Source organism: Lampris incognitus, chromosome 3, assembly GCF_029633865.1.
Source record: "Lampris incognitus isolate fLamInc1 chromosome 3, fLamInc1.hap2, whole genome shotgun sequence".
In the NCBI taxonomy this organism is placed as follows: Eukaryota; Metazoa; Chordata; class Actinopteri; order Lampriformes; family Lampridae; genus Lampris; species Lampris incognitus.
In genome coordinates this window covers 18,870,197-18,892,921 of record NC_079213.1, presented here as the reverse complement: position 1 = coordinate 18,892,921, position 22,725 = coordinate 18,870,197, and the positions used below count along the sequence as shown (strand labels likewise).

Below are 22,725 nucleotides of genomic sequence, written 5' to 3'. Positions count from 1 at the left end.
ACATTGTGCATGTCGGTTATGATACCATTTTACTCACTGGATTCATTGTGGAGATGGGAAACATTTAAACAAGTCCATTTCAATCTAACTACCTAAACATATACGCAAAAGTGAACATGAAAGTGCAAGTTGAAAGTAAATAACCAAGAGCCGAAAGCCAGTATTATCAACGGTCGATTGCATTGCTGATCTACTTCCTGGTTCAACTTATTTGAATGCCCAGTCTATACTTGCCGTGGGTAAAGTAGTGGTAACCATCGACAGACTAATAGGCCAGTGCAACTGAGAAGTCATAACGCTTCCGGACCAGTGGGGCTTTTTCATAGGAACTGTTTTAGGAACTACTTCCTTATAATTGTGCCCGCACTACAGGAACTGGGAACGATCGAGAACGCCGTTTTGAGGGACCTTTTTTTTAAGCTCCCGCTTTTTTCAGCTTCCGGTTCAGGGTGTGTACGTATGGGTGACAAGTTTACGGTGATTGGTCCAAACGTAAGCGTACGCTGATTGGTCAACCACACAAGCTAATGCATAACCCGCAACCGCCATTATTTAAAAAAAAAAAAGAAAATGTAAGAAGTTAGCTGTATACACAACAGCTCTTAACGTTAGCCTTTAAAAATGGAACAAAACACGAACGAATGGATCGACAGTAACGTCCAGGCTGTATGGCGCCGGAAGCATGCCATAGTCTAAATTCGCACGTCTCCTTTCCAACACCGTTATCGTCATGAAACTCGACCGCGGCGTCCTCCGTCTTATTGTATCGCGCGCAGAATGAGATAAAGGTTTGAGTTCTAACACATTTGACGTTAACAGCTGGCTTACGTCACTTCAGCGTTCCTGGCGGAGAAAAAATTTACAAATAAAAAATGAACAGAAAAACGGGGCGTCTGGGTAGCGTAGCGGTCTATTCCGTTGCCTACCAACACGGGGTCGTCGGGTCGAATCCCCGTGTTACCTCCGGCTTGGTCGGGCGTCCCTAGCTGTATCTGCGGGTGGGAAGTCAGATGTGGGTATTTGTCCTGGCCGCTGCACTAGCGCCTCCTCTGGTCAGTCGGGGCGCCGCCCGCATAGGCAGAGGGGGTGGAGCAACGACACGGACGGCTCAAAAGAGCGGTGTAATTGGCCAGATACAATGGGGGAGAAGCGGGGGAAAATTGGGGAAAAAGAAAAGAAAAAAGCCCTTGAAGGTTAGTAGTTCTCGGGGAAACTCCCCAGTTTAGGTAGTTCCTCTTAAAAAAAGTCCCCAGAACGGTTTGGTCCCAAAGCGTGTATAGTAAATGGGCTATCATGTCCACAACCAAGGCTGGTTAAAGATGGGTTTAAGGCTCATGTCTGGTTGTCCCGTAAGACGCCGTTGTAAAGTTATAGCTTGTGGTGGTCACTTGTCCAAAATGAAGCCGGTGAGTAAAATGATGCCAGGATCAGTAAGGACCCGCAGCATAAAACTGAGGAAATAAGACACAGGTTGTACAAAAAAATATGAGTCTTTCAATATTGTTCTCTTAAGGGATTACTAAAGAATATCAAGTTTGAATAATGAAACTTTTCTTTGACTCAGTGGTCCTTGATAGTTTGTTAAAACCCCAGTGACAAAAAAAAATTACTTCTGCACACATGGCCTCCTGCTCTACTGAAACCACCCATTACATTCATAACGACACAGGTTGTAAATCATTTCACATTATGGGCATCGAACCAGCAGCCCAGTCTTTTGTTCTCTGCGGGCCCGTTTGCTGTAGCAACTTGTTTGTAGTGTTCCCCGATGAAAGGCTAGCCTGTAGCTGAGTGCAGAGAGAGACCATGAAGTGGTGTGTAACTTGTAAAATAACAACAACCTGAGATTTGTTTCGCCTCCACTTTTTTTTCAGCTTGACAGTCACCAGAGGAGGAAACCAATTCTTTAGGAAACTAAGTCTCTTTGAAGAGAGCTGACGTATAGAGATGGTGGAGGGAATAATGAGGGGAGCAAGAGGACGAGTATGAAGTTGGCATAAATAATCGGAGGACAGGAAGAGAGAGGGAGAAAGAAGACAATGAGAGAAAAATGAGAGTGTGAAAGAAGAGGAAAGACGGAGGAAGCGTAAGAAGAGAAGGACAAGAAAGATGCTCTGTCTAATAGCAGGCCATCAATGGAGGGTTAAGTTAACAGTTCTTCGGTCAGCCTCTGAGTGAAAGGCTTTTGATAAAGCAACCGTCTCATCCCCTGCCACCCATCACATCCCGAAAGAAGACTAGGTTAAAATATATGGCTGGACCGCAACTACATTTATTAAATGGCTGTTTTTGAGCGACTATGTTTATGAAGCGGCTGTTTTGACATCAGTTCCGTGAACAGCCGATGACGTAATAGAAAACTGTTCATGCAGATTCGTTGTGAAAGCGCAACAGCCAATGGGAAGACTCCAACTCGGTCGTCCAACCAATGGTGAAATTCCATCACTCACTCACGGCCACCCGCATGTGTAGGGGCTGGCCCCACTGTTGCAGTCCAGCCAAAACACACACACACACACACACACACACACACTGACACACACACACTCACACACACAGGTTATGATTCTGGGTAGAAACATGTAACAAGAGTTCCTGCCATGTAGAAGAGATAGGGGTGCTGGCTGGGGCCTGTGAATTTGGAGAGAATTTCATTTCACATTGCTCTAGGGCCCCTCCAGCGTACCTGAACACACAGACCAAATGGCAAAGAGAGAGTTACCCCTGCTAGAGAGGGATTATATTTAATCCACCACACTTCAAAGACACGGTGACTCCTACACAGAGACGCAGTGAACACACTGCAGACGCACATATACTGTTTCATGCAGTCATGACCAGAAATGCATGATACTTACAAAGTCATACATGCACAAGCAGGTGCACACATAGATATGCACAGCGCCTTAACACATGGTCTCACAAATGTGCTTGAGATACACATATCTGTGCACAGAAAGGAAAAAGTGTGTAACCACAACAAAAAGAATAGTCTGTCTCACACACAAACACACACACACAATCTCTCTTTCTCCCTCTGAAATAAATTCGAAGAATTAGCTTAAAAATTCAATTTGAGTTGAGTTTCGACCGGGCTAGACAGTCCTCGCCCTGAAATACCGTCTACAAATCAAAATATAATTGACACAAATAATATGACAGCCATGTTTTCTTCTGGCAGACTACAGGAAAAGATTTAACTCATTCGGCCATCAAACCCCCCGTCTCACAGCTTGGGTCCCACAAAAGCCTGCACAATGAAATTAAAGAGAAAAAAAACATACAAGTTATCCGCCGACAGTGGATGACTATCTGTGTATTGCTGTGTCCTTCTGCAATTCATGTTGAAACTATGCCAAGTGCTTGTTATCCCTCGAGTTTGAAAAAAACTGTCTTTGCAAAGGATTTGTCACAAGAGCACATCTGACTTTGTAATTCTTTCAAAGACTAACAACAAGTCTCAGGCAGCCACACACACACACACACACACACATACACACACACACACACACACACACACACACATATGCATGCATGTGCACACACACATGCACACCACATGCATGCACGCACACACACACACACACACACACACATACACAAAGCTTGCCCAGCACATGAATTATCCAAGTGACTTTCCCAGCTGCAGCAGACTAAATTATTCAGTTTCAAGTTGCTTTTTTTTTTTAACTGTGGTGAAATAAAAGCTTCCCTCTCCTATCAGTCTGCAAGCCAGCCGCTGTGTGTGTGTGTGTATGTGTGTGTGTCTGTCTCTTGGACTGTCTTCTTGTCTGTTGGCTATCTTGCATATCTTGCATAGCTTACAGCTCAGCGATGAGCTGACGTGAAAGGAAAATGTGTTTGGTCTTAAGGGAACTGAGGTTTTTTTTTTCTTCTTCTTTTAGGTTTTTTTTCTTCTTCTTCAGCTTTATTAATGGTGCTGTGGGAACTGCCAAAAAAAAAGTCAAACCAGGGAATTCTACTTCGTATCCCGACTTATCGGATATGTATTGTTCATTGAGTCAAAGTTTCTCGCTGAGTCGACCGAACCGATACCCAAACGAGCAATGTCATAAGACAATTCAAATGAACCACAGCCTCAAGAAATTATGACACGAGTTCGAGCACAAGATGAAGTCACCTGCCCCGTTTGTCGTTCTACTTTATTAAGGAAAGAGGGCGGCGTGTATGAAAACGTGGAGGGAAAACGCCAGTTTGCTTCGACAGTGACGCTCCGAGCCACCTCACCACGCGCAGCTGCCACAGAATGCAAAAACAGACACAGCCCAGCAACGCACAAACACACGCACACACACACACACATGCACACGACACACACACACGTTCAAAAGAAAAACGTGTTTAAATGAATGAGACCAGTACGTGAATGTCGTAAAACACAAATAGAACAAAGGAAACAATTGCGGAAGCGCACTGATATGGCATAAATACACACACACACACACATACACACACACACACACACACACACACACACACACACACACACACACACACACACACACACACACACACACACACACACACACACACACACACACACACACTTATTCTCAAAGCCTTGTCTCTGTTGAACCTGCAACACAGTGCATGAGTTTTGTTTCCAGATGGCTTCCACTGAACAATGATCCAACCACCACAAGTCAAACACTGATCGTCTCCAACACACACACACACACACACACACACACACAGACACTTGGTGTCACCCATACACTGGGCCACGGCTGGCCACAGTGTTAATCTTCACCAGACCGTCGGTGCCAAACGAGACATTACACAGAGCAACAAGCGCACACTGGGACGGAAAAAAAGAGAGGGAACAGCTCAAGGAGAGAGAGGAGAAGCAGCGAGATAAAAGGAACCAACGATCGGCGAGCCAAGGAGGGGAAGCTCTTGACGATAAACCAAATAAGAGAGGAAGAGAGGGGGGAAAGGACTCAAGACAGCTGGACAGGAGAAACACTCCAGAAGAGATAAAGAAAACAGAAAGGAGGTGCACACTGAAATGTAATAAAACCCCTGTGAGAGAGGAAGCGAGGAGAGAGAGAGAGAGAGAGAGAGAGAGAGAGAGAGAGAGAGAGAGAGAGAGAGAGAGAGAGAGAGAGAGAGAGAGAGAGAGAGAGAGCTTTATAAACACAGTAGCGTTGAAACAGATACAGAAGACATATATACTGCCAGATATAAGCCCTTGCAGGTCTGACTGGAGAGCTGGTGTTTTGACACTGATGCAGTGAGTCACCAAATCCTCATGGGAAGAACACAGCAGCTCTCATCTTCTTCATCATCATCATCGAGAGGGTGATGGCGCGACGCTCGGCTCATACCAAGAGCGTGCATAGAGATGCCCGAAGGCCAGTGTTAAAAGGTCACTGCTGGAGCTACAGTGATTTTAACCGGTCATAAGGAGAATGTTTGCAGATATACTATACAACTGCATAGACCTCATCATCTGCTGAAGTAATACCCACGGTCACACGTGTTGGGAAAGTCATATTTGAAGTCGGTCAAATCTATTTGCATAGCCCTCACTCACCAGAGGGCTGTGCAATCACAATTACATTCTGTGCAGTGGACGACCCCCGACAGGTTGGTCCGCAGAGTTTGTCCGAGTTGAATCGCTATTAAGGGCGAAGGGGAATCACAGTGGCGCTGACGGCAAATCACAGTCTCGTTCACAGAGGGACGCTGCGTCCACAGACAGACCGCGACCTCGCAGAGGTCAGATTTACATCGGCGCTCTCGTCTACCCTTGATCCGTCCGGAGCATATGGGTGTTTCTAAGTGTGCAAGTGTCTATTGCAGAGCGGGTCAAGATCCCTAGAAAGCCTGCTGGCATGGATTTGGTTTAGATGCGTTCTAGGCTGCCGCTTGGGAGTCAAGGCCTGTCAAACCACGCTACATTTGGTTTACCCCCCCCTCCCGCTGCCCCATCTAAGCTCCTTACAAGAACAAGCACAGGCAACGGCTCTGAGCCGAGTCTTAGGAACGCCGCTCTCCCTCTTCACACACAGCACCGAGCTTCTCAAGAGGCAACAACTACACAAGGCAACCGGGATGACAGTGATCAAAGCGTGGAGTTACGCTTGCTGCTCCGCTCAATTTCTCTGAGGTGAATCGAACCATGAGTGTAAAAGAAAAAGCTGCCAAAAGCTGCAGGCAACAAGTAGCGATCACCCCCCGTCTTGGCGATATCTCTGCATTTTCGGCCCTTTCGCGACGCTGCAAATTGCTAATGGGGTTTTTAACCTCATTAACCTCGCCCTCAATCATTAGCCTCTCTTCCTCCCTGATTAGTGATCCGGCAATGATTCGCTCATGTGATCCCTCCCCTGCATCAATTATTCAACATATATGCCATTATTATGTTAATTTGGCAACACGGTAATGGGTGATGCTTCTCTGGCCTCTGCTGCTGCTGCCAAAAAGTGAGGGTGATGAATGTTTAATTGAGCTGTGTGTTGGAATGTACTTGTGAGCGTTCTGAAATACACACACATACACACACACACACACACACACACACACACACACACACACACACACACACACGGTGGGAATGTATTAAGCTTCAAAAATAATGAAGATCATTTGTAGAGGAGGCAAAACGATTCAAAGCATTGTTTGTAAAATTCAAATGGGAGCAAAAAGTCCGTCCCTCTCTTCTTCGTTCCTCACTCCCATCTCCACCCTCCAACTCCTACGCCTCCGTTCCTATTTACAAGTTGGAGATAATAAAATGCCATTTACTGAATGCTTCGCCACTTCATTGAATTACATTCTGACCTTGAACCCCCCCCCCCAAAAAAAATCCCATTACCACCCAAACTACTACGACTACTACTTTTGGCTGATCCCGTTAGGGGTCGCCACAGCGGATCATCCGTTTCCATTTCTCCCTGTCTACTCACAATCCATTTTCCAAACCACGGTGTGGCCTCTGGATGATACGTAGTACATGAAGGCTTACATATTCCACCTTCCACTGCTGGGCAAATAACATTTGCTTTCCATTGTGAGGCGATTTTTGTCTTCGCCCTTGTGCAGAGTCCAAATCTTCTTCTTCTTTTTTTTACCACCCCCCTTTCTTCCCCAATTATCCCACTCTTTCGAGCCGTCCCGGTCGCTGCTCCACCCCCTCTGCCAATCCGGGGAGGGCTGCAGACTACCACATGCCTCCTCCCATACATGTGGAGTCACCAGCCACTTCTTTTCACCTGACAGTGAGGAGTTTCACCAGGGGGATGTAGCACGTGGGAGGATCACGCTATTCCCACCAGTCCCCCCCCCCCCACACAGGCGCCCTGACCGACCAGAGGAGGCACTAGTGCAGCGACCAAGATACATACCCACATTTGACTTCCCACCCGCAGACACAGTCAATTGTGTCTGTAGGGACACACAACCAAGCCGGGGGTAACATGGGGATTCGAATCGGCAATCCCCGTGTTGGTAGGCAACGGAATAGACCGCTACACTACCCGAACACCCAGCAGAGTTCAAATCTGATCAACTCTGACTGGGATTTGTGCAGTCGGCCAATGGAAAAACTCGCTTGGTAGCGTCAATCTTTTACCAAATCCAACATGGAGGAATGAATAGTCTTGGTAGTCGCCCCTTACCCCGTGTCTGGGCAGTACAACTCTCCCTGAGCACAAAGAAATTCAACAAAACACAGGCGGCCCGGTCAGGAGTTTGATGTGAGACATACGTAGATTGTACATTTACCGTAATGTGTGTAATATACAGAAAACCTCAGCATCCCAACACACACAGCACGGCATTGAGCTGCAAAGCAGAACGCCACGTCCTGTTTTGTTTTTGTAGCAACGAGCTAAGAGGACTCGCTCGGATGAGATGGGCACCTGAATGATGCCAACTTTTAATAATTCAGATGCATTCAGGTTTCTACCAATGTCCATCTGAGAGATGCAAGGACCCATAACGGTCCTTGATATTGCTCCCACACCACCACGCGTCACTGTGATGCTTTAAAGCTTCACGAGCTCTTATGGCTTTATGGATTTATGGATTTGTGGATCGTATGGATTTTAAGATAGATTAGCGCCTCAGATGGAAGAAAAGTATTTGAATTAATAATTCTCTCTAAATGATGTGTGTGTGTGTGTGTGTGTGTGTGTGTGTGATGGGGGGGATAGAAATGCATGCACATATAAGTACCACCCAAACCCAACTTGGTCCTCCATCTTAGTGAGGCAGCGAGCCTGCTACATCGGTAAGCACACAAACCGGGGCTCTCGTGCACTAAACAGATTCTAATTGGTTGAATAATTGTATTGATACAGCGCGCAAACACACCCGCTAGCATCGCAAGGGAGACAGATTGAGGCATTGAAAGGTGCGGCTGCATGCAAAAGCTGATTTCCTGGGGCGCACCGGGACTCCTGGGGAGACGCGCCATCCATTTTAAAGAAGGGGAATCAACATTGGGTCGAGGGTGTGAGAAGAGAGGAGAACTGACACTCGTTTCAGTGGGGCCGTGAACGCGGCTCAGCGAGGCCGAAACGCGCACGGAGGCAGACGCACATTCACACACACGCGCGCACACACTCGCACAGACGCAGACCCCTGATAGGCAGTGCAGACAAAAGCCATGCTGGCAGAATCGCCCACGAGGAACAGCTTTCATTTCACCTTTTCCGCTGCTTGGGCGCCACTATCCTTCCACCGCCTTTTGTGTGTGTGCGATAGCATCCTCACCCCATCACAAAAGCGCCTGCTGGCAACAATAACCCTTCGCTCAAATCACAGCGCTCCAGCCGGAGCGTTCAAAGCAGGGTGTGTGGAAACGCTCTAAGTTGTTTTTTTTCCATTGTTGTTGTTTTGTTTTGTTTTGTTTTGTTTTGTTTTGTTGAAATGGCGGCATGACAAAACACTGGCACCTCAGACCTCAATATCTCCTTCGGTATCACTTCACTGGTGGCCAATGGCTGGGATCTGAAACCTCATATCCTTCTCATTCATCAAAGAACTCAGGGAGGAGGGAGAACTGGGGGGGATAGCGTGATCCTCCCACGTGCTACGTCCCCCTGGTGAAACTCCTCACTGTCAGGTGAAAAGAAGCGGCTGGTGGCGCCACGTGTATCAGAGGAGGCATGTGGGCACCTGCAGCCTTCCGCGGATCGGCAGAGGGAGTGGAGCGGCGAGCGGGACAGCTCGGAAAATAGGGTAATTGGCCAAGTACAATTGGGGAGGGGGGGGGGGAAGAAAGGTGAGGTGTCTGGAAACTTGTCGTTCCATTCCTGCTGCTGCTCTGTCATATACACCTCTTCCTGTTTGAGTAGCGCTCCCGAAAAGCTTTCTCCTTGCCTCCGCCTTGACATGCACAGGCAAACTACAATTAAGCTTTCCTTGTTGTTTTTTTTCCCCCTCATTTTTGCAAAATTCCCTGTTGCCCTAATCTGGAATATGGTTCTTCTGGCATATTGCCCTCCTGTTCGCCATAATCGGTGTCTTTCTTTGTTCTGTACATCGCTCTTTCCCTCTTTCCCTCTCTCATGTGCAGACCCCCTGCACATTTATGCACACAGGCAATCACATTCAAGCAAGAGCAAATAGGCAGACGCAGAGAAAACAGATGCACACTATCTCTCTAGCCGGCCACATATCCAGATTTTAATCAACAGAGCAGATGGCTGCTGCATGTGAGATGAAAATGAAATGACTTTTCTCTTTTTTATTTATTTATTTTTTTTAATTATTAGCATGGTCAAAGTTCATAGTAGCGGCAGCAACCATCAGCTGACTCCGTTATTTTCTGCATACTCGAACTAAATGTGTGTAAAAGTGACATCCGGCCTGAACGAGCAGCTCGCTGGATGACTGGAGCAGGAGAAATCATAAATGACTCAGATTAAAAATATATAGGCCAGCACACTAAAGCTACCCAGCCCTCACCTCATTCCCAGCCGCTAATCTGCCCGTGTGCTCATGAGCACGTTTGGTCTGCGAGCATGCGTTAAAAACACACACCGAGCAACCCCGCTAATGGCGAAGGTGAGAAGTGTTCATGTCTTTATAAACTCCTTAAAATGTTCCTCGTGCATTGCCACCGGAACAATTCTGCAGATGAATCAATATGTTTTTATCAGACTGGTCAGACTCACAGCCCAGAAATTAGACAAACCCCATGTGATTGGAAATGTATTTTGGTTATTGACCGTAGTGTTGGGTGATCTTTGCAGCTCCAGGGTTCCCCTTGTCACTCATTTTGATAGTGACAGCAAACAAGATACTTGGAAGGACACAGTGGGCTCTTCTTTCTAGGAATCAAACAGTCTTGTGAACTTGTTTGAGCTGTTATATAGTCTTCTCACCGACTCGATAGTTCAAATGGGGTTATCTAACCTCCCCCAGAACATACTTAATGGACAGGACTAAATACTCAGCAGCTTATTTCAGCGACTCCGAGCAAGTCGGATGTGAAAGTATGCCGAAGGGTCTATTGCATGTCCAAACTATTCTGTGGTCGCCGAGCTCTCCAACAGAGCACACGATGGACCGACCGCTCACTTAAAGCCCCGAATTCCCCCACTCACATCTGTTTTAACACTGCAGACCGTAACGCTAGAAGTTGCAAGTTACGCAAAGTGTTTATGCCCACACATCCTCCCACCCTGCTGAGTGAGACAGAGAGCGAGGGAGAGGGAGAGAGTGAGAGAAAGAGAGAGAGAGAGAGACAGAGAAAGAGAGCAAATATTGAATTGAATTGAACCAAATTGACAGAGACAGAGACAGAGAGAGAGAGAGAGAGAGAGAGAGAGAGAGAGAGAGAGAGAGAGAGAGAGAGAGAGAGAGAGAGAGAGAGACAGAGCGAGCGAGCAAGAGAGAAAGCGAGACAGACAGAGTGAGAGAGGGAGAGAGAGAGAGAGAGAGAGAGAGAGAGAGAGAGAGCAAGAGACAGAGAGAGAGACAGAGCGAGCGAGCAAGCGAGAAAGAGAGAGAGACAGAGTGAGAGAGGGGAGAGAGAGAGAGAGAGCAAGAGACAGAGAGAGAGACAGAGCGAGCGAGGAAGAGAGAAAGCGAGACAGACAGAGTGAGAGAGGGAGAGAGGGAGAGAGAGAGAGCAAGAGACAGAGAGAGAGAGACAGAGAGAGACAGAGCGAGCGAGCAAGAGAGAAAGCGAGACAGAGTGAGAGAGGGAGAGAGGGAGAGAGAGAGAGAGAGCAAGAGACGGAGAGAGAGACAGAGAGAGCGAGCAAGCGAGAAAGCGAGACAGACAGAGTGAGAGAGGGAGAGAGGGAGAGAAAGAGAGAGAGCAAGAGACAGAGAGAGAGACAGAGCGAGCAAGCAAGCGAGAAAGAGAGAGAGACAGAGTGAGAGAGGGAGAGAGAGAGAGAGAGAGAGAGAGAGAGAGAGAGAGAGAGAGAGAGCAAGAGACAGAGAGAGAGACAGAGCGAGCGAGCAAGAGAGAAAGAGAGACAGAGAGAGTGAGACAGAGAGAGAGAGGGGGAGAGAGAGAGACAGACAGACAGACAGAGAGAGAGAGACAGAGCGAGGGAGCAAGAGAGAAAGAGAGAGAGAGAGCAACAAAGAGAGCTTGAGCGGATGAGAAAGGCAGATGGGAAGAAGAGAAAACGAGGGGTGTAGCTGACGAGAGAAGCGACGAAAAACAAGGTGAAAGAAGGGACGCAGCTCTGTAGTGCACAGATGAGCAGAAAAGATGCAAAGAGGCAGAACAAAAAAGCTGGTTTTCTGGTCAAACGGTTATAGGTGGGTGTTTGCAGTAACTCAGCCTAGTGATCTCTCTACCTGTCTCTCCATCCGTCTCTCTCTATCTGACTCACCTCAAACTCTCCTCTGTCTCTTTTTGAGCCATCCCTCATTCCCTCTCAGAGGAGTGGAGGTGTGGCTGACCTCCAGCTGCACTTCAAGCTCACTTGAGCCAAATTATGGCAAATTTAGCCGTCTAAATGTGGTATACACGCAAAAATAAAACAGGCGCACACACACACACACACACACACACACACACACACACACACACACACACACACACACACACACACACACACACACTGTGAAGACATTAGAACAAGGCTTTCCAGATATCTGCAGGGTGAACAGATGGGCATGTCATCCAAACCCCAAACACAATAGTGACCAGCTAACAAGTACTGAGCATGTATATGAATGACCTACGTATGTGTGTATGCACACACACACACACACACACACGCACGCACACACACACACACGATGACACAAACACAGCAAGCATTTGTGACGCACTCCGACAGGTGCCATGTTTAGCTTTCAACACGCCACTAAACAGGGCCTTATCGGACATGACATCCACGGTGGATCTGGAAAAGGAAAAAACAGAAATGCACACCTGCAGACACACAAACATGATCCTCGGGGCATCCGGGCTATGACAGTACAAGTAAACCCCGCGGTCACAGCCTGCTGCAGTCATCCTCCACTTTCGAGGATGATGAAACTATTTGAACCAAAACTGTTCAAACGCAGCATTTTGCAGTTAAACACCGCCGCTCGGGTTTTCCAAAATTTCACATCCATCACCCCTGGGTAGAAAACCCGGTTCTGCCCCGGGCTTAGCCTGCCCCTGAGATGGAGATCAGTCCCATTTCATCCCCGTGGTAACTGTTTTGTTTAGATTTTATTTGCCTCTTGTCTGTCCAGAGCGTCAGCATAGACGAGACAGCCTACAACCATAGATAGGCTCGAGTCTGAGGACTCACACACTCACACACACACACACACACACACACACACACACACACACACACACACACACACACACACACACACACACACACACACACACACACACACACACACACACACACACACACAGGTTTCTCCTGACTGGGAAATTAGGAAAGTTAGTCTTGCATAGAGAGTGACATACTGACAGAGCGAGAGAGACAGGTAGACAGACAGACAGACAGACAGAGAGAGAGAGACAGACAGACAGACAGACAGACAGACAGACAGACAGACAGAGACAGACAGAGAGAGAGACAGAGAGAGACAGAGAAAGAGAGACAAATAGATAGAGACAGACAGAGAGAGAGAGACAGAGAGAGAGACAGACAGAGACAGAGAGAGAGAGAGAGAGAGAGAGAGAGAGAGAGAGAGAGAGAGAGAGAGAGAGAGAGAGAGAGAGAGAGAGAGAGAGAGAGAGAGAGAGAGAGAGAGAGAGAGAGAAATAGAGACAGACAGACAGACAGACAGACAGACAGACAGACAGACAGACAGACAGACAGACAGACAAACAGACAGAGAGAGAGACAGACAGAGACAGACAGAAAGAGAGAGAGAGAGAGAGAGAGGCCAACAGAAAGAGCCTGGGGTGGCGCTAGGCTGACAGAGAGGGAAGACAGGACTGAACAAAACCAGATAGAGGAGTAGAGGAGAGAGAGAGAGAGAGAGAGAGAGAGAGAGAGAGAGAGAGAGAGAGAGAGAGAGAGAGAGAGAGAGAGAGAGAGAGGCAGAGAAAAATAGAAAGAGCGAGCGAGTGAGGCAGGAAAGATAAGTCCTGTCAGCTCTTATGTGGATCATTTCACTTTGTTTGCTCCCGCATGTCAGTTTGAAGGAAAGAGGGAGAAGGAGAGACGCTCCCAGTCGCCTCTGAAACGCACAAACACACACACACAAACACACACAAACACACACACACACACACACACACACACACACACACACACACACACACACACACACACACACACACACACACACACACACACACACACACACACACACACACACACACACACACACACACACACAGAGTTGCTAAACACAGCCAAATGAACAGTAAGGGAAGGCTGAATGAAGTAGAGGCAAAAGGACAGAGAAGTAAACCAATGACATTGTCTGTGGGCGAGGGAACGAATTTGAGGGCAACAAGGAGACAGCCATGGGGAGTGTGTGTGTGTGTGCGTGTGTGTGTTCACGCCTCTGTGCCTGCATGCATGTCCATGGATTAGAAGGACAGCGAGAGAGGGGGAGGGAGATTTGCATTCATAAGAGACTGTATGCAGACCCAGTGTGTGAGAGGGCGCTTCTTTACATGAAGGAGTGTTGGGCCGCCATCACAGTCGTTTTTCCACAAGAAGATGTTTTGGGGGTTTTTTTTCGGAGTATGACAAGAATCGCTGTCACTCTCTTCCAAACTGCTGCATCTCGATTTCAGTAAACAGAACGATAGAAACTTTAACTGTACTCCATCACTCGGTATCTCTGAGACCTCGACGTCTCTGTAGAAGTGTGATCATACTGTTTACCCCCCTCCTTCAAAGATAACCCTTTAAAGAAAGGATTTTCAGGTTTCCGATTTGAATTGATGTTTTGATCGCTTTTCATCAATTACTTAGTAGGGGCTGTCATGCTTGATGTCACTGTTACGCCTTTTTGTTCTTTTTACATGGTGGATCTCTCACTTTGGAACAAAACGGTTATAGTTTAGCACTGCGACTGGCCATGTGGTAAAGTTAGGGCTGGGCGATATGGACAAAATCAAATATCACGGTATTTCTGGACCAAATACCTCGATATCGATATTGTGACAATAACGTGGGGACGACTACTGGTGCCCTCACAAAACATTTACACAATCAAGATTTTTGATAAATAATCATCATTAATGTCTATATGGGTAGAGGCAAATGATATAACAGCTAGAACGGTCTGGTAAATTTTCAAAAAAAATTTGCATCACCTTCCTGTAATGCAGCCTTTAAAACCAGGAAAAGACGACATTTGTGCCATATTATGATATCCAAAATCCCAGACGATATCTCGTCTCATAATCCCCATATGGATATAATATCGATATATTGCCCAGCCATAGGTAAAGTCTACTCTGAGCAGCTCAAATCTGCTGAAAGCTCCACTCCCTGACTTACCTCATGTCTTAAAAACCTTATAGTCGGGCGTTCGGGTGGCATGGCGGTCTATTCTGCTGCTAGTACCAGCACGCGGATCGCAAGTTCGAATTCCCGTGTTACTTCCAGCTCAGTCGGGCATCCCTACAGACACAATTGGCCGTGTCTGCGGGTGGGAAGCTGGATGTGGATATGTGTCCTGGTCGCTGCACTAGCGCCTCCTCTGGTCAGTCAGCGTGCCTGTTCGGGGGGGGGGGACTGGGGGGGAATAGCATGATCCTCCCACGCACTACATACCCCTGGTGAAAGTCCTCACTGCCAGGTGAAAAGAAGCGGCTGGTGACTCCACATGTATCGGAGGAGGCATGTGGTAGTTTGCAGCCCTCCCCGGATCGGCAGAGGGGGTGGGACAGCGACCAGGGCAGCTCGGAAGAGTGGGGGAATTGGCCGGATACGATTGGGGAGAAAAAGGGGGAGAAAAAAAAACCAGGGAAAGACAACACTTATGTCATATCACAAAATCCAAAATCCCAGACGACATCCATCCATCCATTATCCGAACTGCTTATCCTGCTGTCAGGGTCGCAGGGATGCTGAAGCCTATCCCAGCAGTCATTGGGTGGCAGGCGGGAAGACACCTATCTAGTCTCATAATCACGTTATGGACAAGGTAAAGTCTACTCTGAGCGGTTCAGATCTGCAGCAAGCTCCCCTCCCTTATTGACCCCGTGTCTTTAAACCCTCGCAGGCGTGATGGGGAAACTTCGATGGAAAGGCGGGAGGCGAGTTGAGGAGGGAAGCCTGCACGGAAGAAAACGGGACCCGGTTCAACATCAGGGAGGTCCGGCTGATATGCTGCACGCTCAGTGTATCTTACAGTGATAATGGGTCATTATCGTGCCACTCAGCTCTGTCATAACACCACAGACAGCTGGTGTGTTTTGGCTCATTAAAAATAGTTCTCCGGTCTGTTCTGATGTACCGCACACCCCCCCCCACCACCGTTTAGCAGCTGCCAGCAAGCGTGACACGAGCAAGGCGTATAAGATCGCAAAGATGAGGACACGAGTAGATGCAGGCCAAGATGTGGACACAAGCAGGACTGCACAAATTCACACTCACACACACACACACACACACACACACACACACACACACACACACACACACACGCAACCTGTGGGGTGAAGGCGTAGCCTGGCACCCCTGAATATGCGCTGAGCCATGAACAGCCATATGGAGGCTTTCGTCTTAGTTAAACCAGCTGAGCTGCCGCATGACAGTAGCCTGGTAAAACCCTCAGGCAAGTCGTGCATTTCATTACGCGCAGATGTGCGCCGATTTGCACGCCGATTAGCCGTTTTGGCAAAACGCCGGCACCGCCGCCGCCGCCGCACTCGTAATGGCGGGGGGTCTGGGCCATAAAACGACAAATAACACGAAAACAAAAACAGACAACGAGGAGCATCCAGCGATCTTTTAGCCACACGCGAAACACCGCTCCCCCTCCGGCTAAAAAATAAAAGGTACTGTTTTGCACCGGTGACGGCAGGGGGGGTGAGACGTGTCCTCGTCTCTACAAACTAAATACACAGCAGGGTGCTTGAATAAACACGCGGACGCACTTGAAGAGTACATTCATCAGAATAAAAAAGGCCTGCAATGTCCTTTGACCCCCCAGGGGCTACGGCGGTATTATTGTCACGACCCCAACAATAATACATCATTGTGTCACCGAGGTGATAGTGAGACACTGAAAAGGGTGTGCGTCTCCCTTTTTTTATTTTGTACTACTTTATTAATTCCCATGGGGCTATTCTTTCTCTGCATTTAACCCATCCTAGCTGTGTAGCTAGGGGGGCAGTGGGCAGCTGCCATGCAGCACCCGGGGACCAACTCCAGTTCGTCTAGCCATGCCTTGCTCGGGGGCAGAGACAGGAAGGAGTATTAAGCTAACATGCATGTCTTTTGGATGGTGGGGGAAACCAGAGCACCCGGAGAAAACCCACCTGAGCATGCAAACTCCACACACAGGACAACCTGGGATGACCCCCCCCCCCAGGTTGGACAACCCTGGGGTTCGAACCCAAGACCTTCTTGCTGTGAGGCGACAGTGCTAACCACTGCACCACCGTGCCACATCTGTATTGAGCTGCCTCATTCGCCATGTCAAACCTCAGCCCAGCCCACTTCAGCACACACATAGTATATGCACATACAAGTGTGTCCCTCCATGTATATCAGTGCATATGAATGTCTACGCATCTGAGCATGCATGTATTCATGCCGGCGGTATCTAAACAAGGCTAAACAAGAGGCTGTGTTAACATTGTCCCTGTGGGCAGGTTGGCCTGCCTCAATGCCTCATCTGATTAGCGAACTCTCAGCCCCGGGGTCTGCACCACACACAAAGGAGACACAGAGCGGGAGGGAGGGAGGGTGGAGGGTAACGGCTGTGGTGCACTTGCTGAGGAAATGATATCGGAGGAAATTGCTGAGGAAATGTGAGAACACATTTGTAGAAAAGACAAAAAAAACAAAAACAAAGCGGACTAATGGCTGCAAACCTCAAATGTGTGCACAGTCATGTTGCTAAATGAGTGAATTTCTCGGCACACCGTTTCTCAGTACATGATCAACTGCAGTGGATCTAACGTACCCTCATACTGGATTGTATTACGATGCGGAAGAATCAGTTCACATCAGAGCTGGGCAATAAAAATTCAATGTCAATATCATGATATTTTTTTAAATATTTGATCCCCGCAGGGAAGTTACGCCCTGCATTTAACCCATCCTAGCTGTGTAGATAGGAGCAGTGGGCAGCCGCCGTGCAGCGCCCAGGGACCAACTCCAGTTGGTCTTGCCATGCCTCGGTCAGGGACACAGACAGGAGTATAAACCCTAACATGCATGTCTTTCTGATGGTGGGGGAAACCGGAGCACCCGGAGAAAACCCACCGCAGACACGGGGAGAACATGCAAACTCCACACAGAGGACAACCTGGGATGACCCCCTAAGGTTGGACAACCCTGGGGTTCAAACCCAGGACCTTCTTGCCGTGAGGCAACAGCGCTAACCCCCTGGGCCACCGTGCCACATCACCTGGGATTTTGGTTAGGCTGCATTGCAGTAATGTGATACGACTTTCTGAACTCATTACAGGCTTCTCGCTAAGCGCAATTAAAATGAATGCCTCTAAATCTGCTTGGCCATCATGTCAGCATTACTAATGATCGTTTCTGAGAGTTTTGTGTGTCAATATCTTATGAAACCACCAATAGCCATCCAAAAAAAGATCGTCACATTATATTGACAGAGGCATTCGTTTCAAAGTACTGGGCTATTCGATTTTGGCAATATCACCAAGCCCTAGTTCAAACTTTATCGTCTTGGTCACATGGATAGATGGATTACAGAGTGAATTCTCGAGAGTTGTGGGAGACGGCTGGCTGAAGCTGGGAAAAGCAGAGGGAAAGAAAAAAAGACAGAAATGGAGAAAAAAAATCAGAAGGGTGGGAAGAGGGGTTGGAATCAAAAGAGATTAAGGGGGGCGGGGGGTGGTTTAAAGATAAACCGGAGCAGTGGGGTGCAGGGTTAAGATTAACTTTAACCTACATTTCCATTTCCATCTCATGACCAGGCTGATAACACATCTGTCATTAGTGACGAGGCTGACCGTACATGCTCCTGCGACGCGTTGTCAACAGGCCAAGGAGAAACCGTCCCATCCCTAAGCTCAACTAGCACCAGCTGCCTTGTCTAAATGAAGACTCGGAGGGCGCCTAGGTAGCGTGGCGGTCCATTCCGTTGCCTACCAACACGGGGATCGGCTGTTTGAATCCCTGTGTTACCTCCGTCTTGGTCCCTCCAGACACAACTGGCTGTGTCTACGGGTGGGAAGCCGGATGTGGGTATGTGTCCTGGTCACTGCACTAGCGCCTCCTCTGGTCGGTCGGGGGCGCCTGTTTGGGGGAAGGGGGAACTGGGGGGAACAGCATGATCCTCCCACGTGCTACGTCCCCCTGGTGAAACTCCTCACCGTCAGGTGAAAAGAAGTGGCTGGCGACTCCACATGTGTCGGAGGAGGCATGTGGTAGTCTGCAGCCCTCCCCGGATCGGCAGAGGGGGTGGAGCAGAGACCGGGACGGCTTGGAAGAGTGGGGTAATTGGCCAGATCATGTGGGGGGAAAAATCCCCCCCAAAAAAAAAAAAAGATGACGACTTGGTAGCCATGGTGACAAAGTGGCAGAAGAAGAAAAAGAAGAAGAGAGTGGGAAAGAGGGTGACAAAAACAACCTATGGAGAAGATCACGATAAAGACAACGACAACTGCAATGACAGTGATGGCAACAAATATGTCAGTGAATGTGGGGGGGGGCAATTATTAAAGAGGCTGATTCAGCCTCACCCCAACCCTTGTCCTCATTTCACAGGCAAAACACTGAAAAGTGCAAAAAACGAAAACGTATTACATCCCGCTCATCACCACCACCGCCGCCACCAACTTCCTTCGAGCCTTTATGTCAACAACTACATTTACATCTGAAGAATTACGTTAATTGTTCCCAACTCAAAATGAAAATCTATTCCTCAACCCTCCCACTACTCGCACTCCTAGAAACACACAGACACTAGTTTAGTTTTTTCGCAGGTATTTTTTTGGGTTGTTTTTTTTTTGTCGGTGCACATCCCACCCCCAACGCTGTGGTTTACAAATACCATCGCCCTGCACTTGACATGCAAGTCTAGTAGCCTTAATTCAACCCCCTCCTGCAGAGGAGAAAAAAACAAACGTGCTCTCAGTGACAAGCAGAGACAGAGCGAGTGTATAAGAGAGAACAGAGGCAGCGTCGTGTCAGTCAGGACAAAACGAAAAGCAACAGACAGAATGAAAAGACCACATTACGTGTGGTCAGTGACGTGCTACAGCCGGACGACTGAACAAAGGACTTGGATTTTAGATGCACACTCGGAGCCAGCGACACAGGAAGGAACAGCGACTGAAACCTGCAAGGACACACTGAACAGGACATATGCACACACACACACACACACACACACACACACACACACACACACACACACACACACGAACACATATGCATGCTGCACATGTTGAATACCTTGAATAACTGAGAGCACAGCCATGGTACTTGGATTCACCCCCAGAGGAAGTGGCAGCCAGTGTCCAATCACTCTCTCGCACACTGACACACGAATACCAGCAGGTACACATGCACGCATGCATGTATGCACAAACAGTGGCATCACCCCCAAGGACACACAGATGGCACAAGCCACTGGAGCATGATGTATTAACAACCGAGCCAGTCAGGTTTCTAGTCACCCCTATTCGAAAGAAACCAATCTGCGGTCTTAAACACAGCAACTACCCTCAACATGGAAAAAAAGGCTGAGGCCCACAGTTTGAAGAGAACCAAGTGAAGCTAGCCAGCAAGTCGAGCAAATCACATGGAGCCCAGGTTGAAAGGAAAACAATACATGTACTTCTACATTTGGACATGATGGCAGAACCCAGACACGTGGATGCACAAATGAATGAATGATTGGATGGATGAATGGACGCGTAGGGGGAAAAAAAAGACGGCTGATACGGTGATAGAGAGATAGATTGGGCAGGCTGGGCGGCAGCAGGTGAACCTGTGCCCATTACTTGTTTTGTGTGTGCAGAGCAGTCAACCATGTGCTGGATAACAGATTGGAAAGCGAACAGTAATCTGGGCACTCTGTGTGCGGGCGTGAGTGTGTGTTTGTGTGTGTGTTGTGTGTGTTTTGTGTGTGCATGCGCTCAGAGTTGTGTAGACATGCATGTGTGTATGTTTAACCATTTGTTCATTCCTTCTGTCACATATTGCGTTGATAAAGCAATAAAAAACAGCAAATTACTAGCTGTATTAGCTGCATCTATGTACATGTAAAAAAGCAATGCTGTCATGGACTCAGCCCAATAAAATAAAATAACACAGCAGATAAGGCGAACAATACAGGCCATAATAACAGCCGCTCTAATCTAGAAAATCCTGCCATGGCCAAACGTGACATTTTCCTCTATTTAACGGACTGCAAGGCCTCTCCTAATACAATGAAAACCTGTCAAAGTGACAAAATGTTTATACCCACCAATGCCACACTTTAGTAAGGACAGAGAGAGCAACAAAAAAAAGGGAAATAAAACAAATACCATGAGCGGCATGGTGGTCCAGCGGTTAGCGCTGTCGCCTCACAGCAAGAAGGTTCCTGGGTCCGAACACCCCGGCGTCGTCCAACCTTGGGGGGATCATCCTGGGTCATCCTCTGTATGGAGTTTGTATGTTCTCCCCATGTCTGCAGTGGGTTTTCTCTGGGTGCTCCGGTTTCCTCCACCGTCAAACGAAACATGCATGTGAGGGTTAATACTCCTGTCTGTGCCCCTGACCGAGGCATGGCAAGACGAACTGGAGTTGGTCCCTGGGCGCTGCTCGGTGGCTGCCCACTGCTCCTAGCTACACAGCTAGGATGGGTTTAATGCAGAGAATGAAATCCCCCCCACAGGGATTAATAAAGCGGGGGGGGGAAAGAAAGAAAAGGGCAGTGCCAACTTCATTAGGCTGGCTCCAGCGGGCTGCGACTATCATTACCCCATACCTCTGCTTTATGGATTCTGTAAAGCAAGGTACACCCTTCTGTCCTCACGCACTTCTTTCTACTGTGTGACGTTTATACCGCCACCGTTTCAACAAAAGGCCTCCATCTGTGCACTTCCTCCGCTTCACGGAGGCACCTGAGACACCAGCTTTTTTGCACCAGCCAGCCAGTCGTTCAAGGTTACCATTCAAGGTTACCGTTTTTCATGTTTTCTTCGCTCTTCACGCCAATCCTTGCAAAAAATAAATATAGTGCTGGTATTCTGGCGTACGAGGCGTTGTCAGCTTCACATTCTTTTTTGCTTTGTAATGAGAGTTCCAGTCGGTCTTGCAGAGGCAGCAGAGAACAAAAGGAACCGAATGGAGGAGGGACGCAACAGGCTGTGGGCAGGAGAGCTGCACACAGCAGCACCGCTCTCATCACAGATCATAACTGCGGGGCCAAACCGGCTACCTCATCCTGATTTATGCAACACCGAGATTCTTGCCACTTGCTGAGTTACTTACGTATTGGTAATAAAAAAAAAAGAAAAATACACAGAAAGTGTGTAGTAAAAGGTAAATAAATTTAGGATGATGTAATTAGGGTCTGTAACAGTACAACTTGCCAGATATTCCTAAGCAATACCAAAAGTAAGCCGTTTCTGTTCAAATCTCATTATTGGCAAATGCAATTCCGGTGCAGAATTTATTGTAGTTTTTTTTTTTAACTTTGTATCTACACCCTGGGCGTCCGGGTAGCGTAACGGTCTATTCCATTGCCTTCCAACATGGGGATCGGCGGTTCGAATCCCTGTGTTACCTCCGGCTTGGTCGGGCGTCCCTACAGACACAATTGGCCGTGTCTGCGGGTGGGAAGCCGGATGTGGGTATGTGTCCTGGTCACTGCACTAGCACCTCCTCTGGTCGGTCGGGGCGCCTGTTGGGGGGGGGGAACTGGGGGGGGGGATAACGTGATCCTCCCATGCGCTACGTCCCCGTAGCGAAACTCCTCACTGTCAGGTGAAAAGAAGCGGCTGGCGACTCCACATGTTTCGGAGGAGACATGTGGTAGTTTGCAGCCCTCCCCGGATCGGCAGAGGGGGTGGAGCAGCGACCAGGACAGCTCGGAAGAGTGGGGTAATTGGCCGGATACAATTGGGGAGAAAATAGGGAAGAGGGGTGGGGGGGGAATCTTAAA

General features: G+C 48.2%; 1 protein-coding gene across 1 annotated transcript in view; it reads right to left on the bottom strand.

Annotated features, from left to right (window-relative positions):
• Window positions 1–22,725, bottom strand: part of dock4b (dedicator of cytokinesis 4b) — a 166,917-nt gene that overhangs the window by 119,993 nt on the left and 24,199 nt on the right. The gene's annotated exons all lie outside the window — the stretch shown is intronic.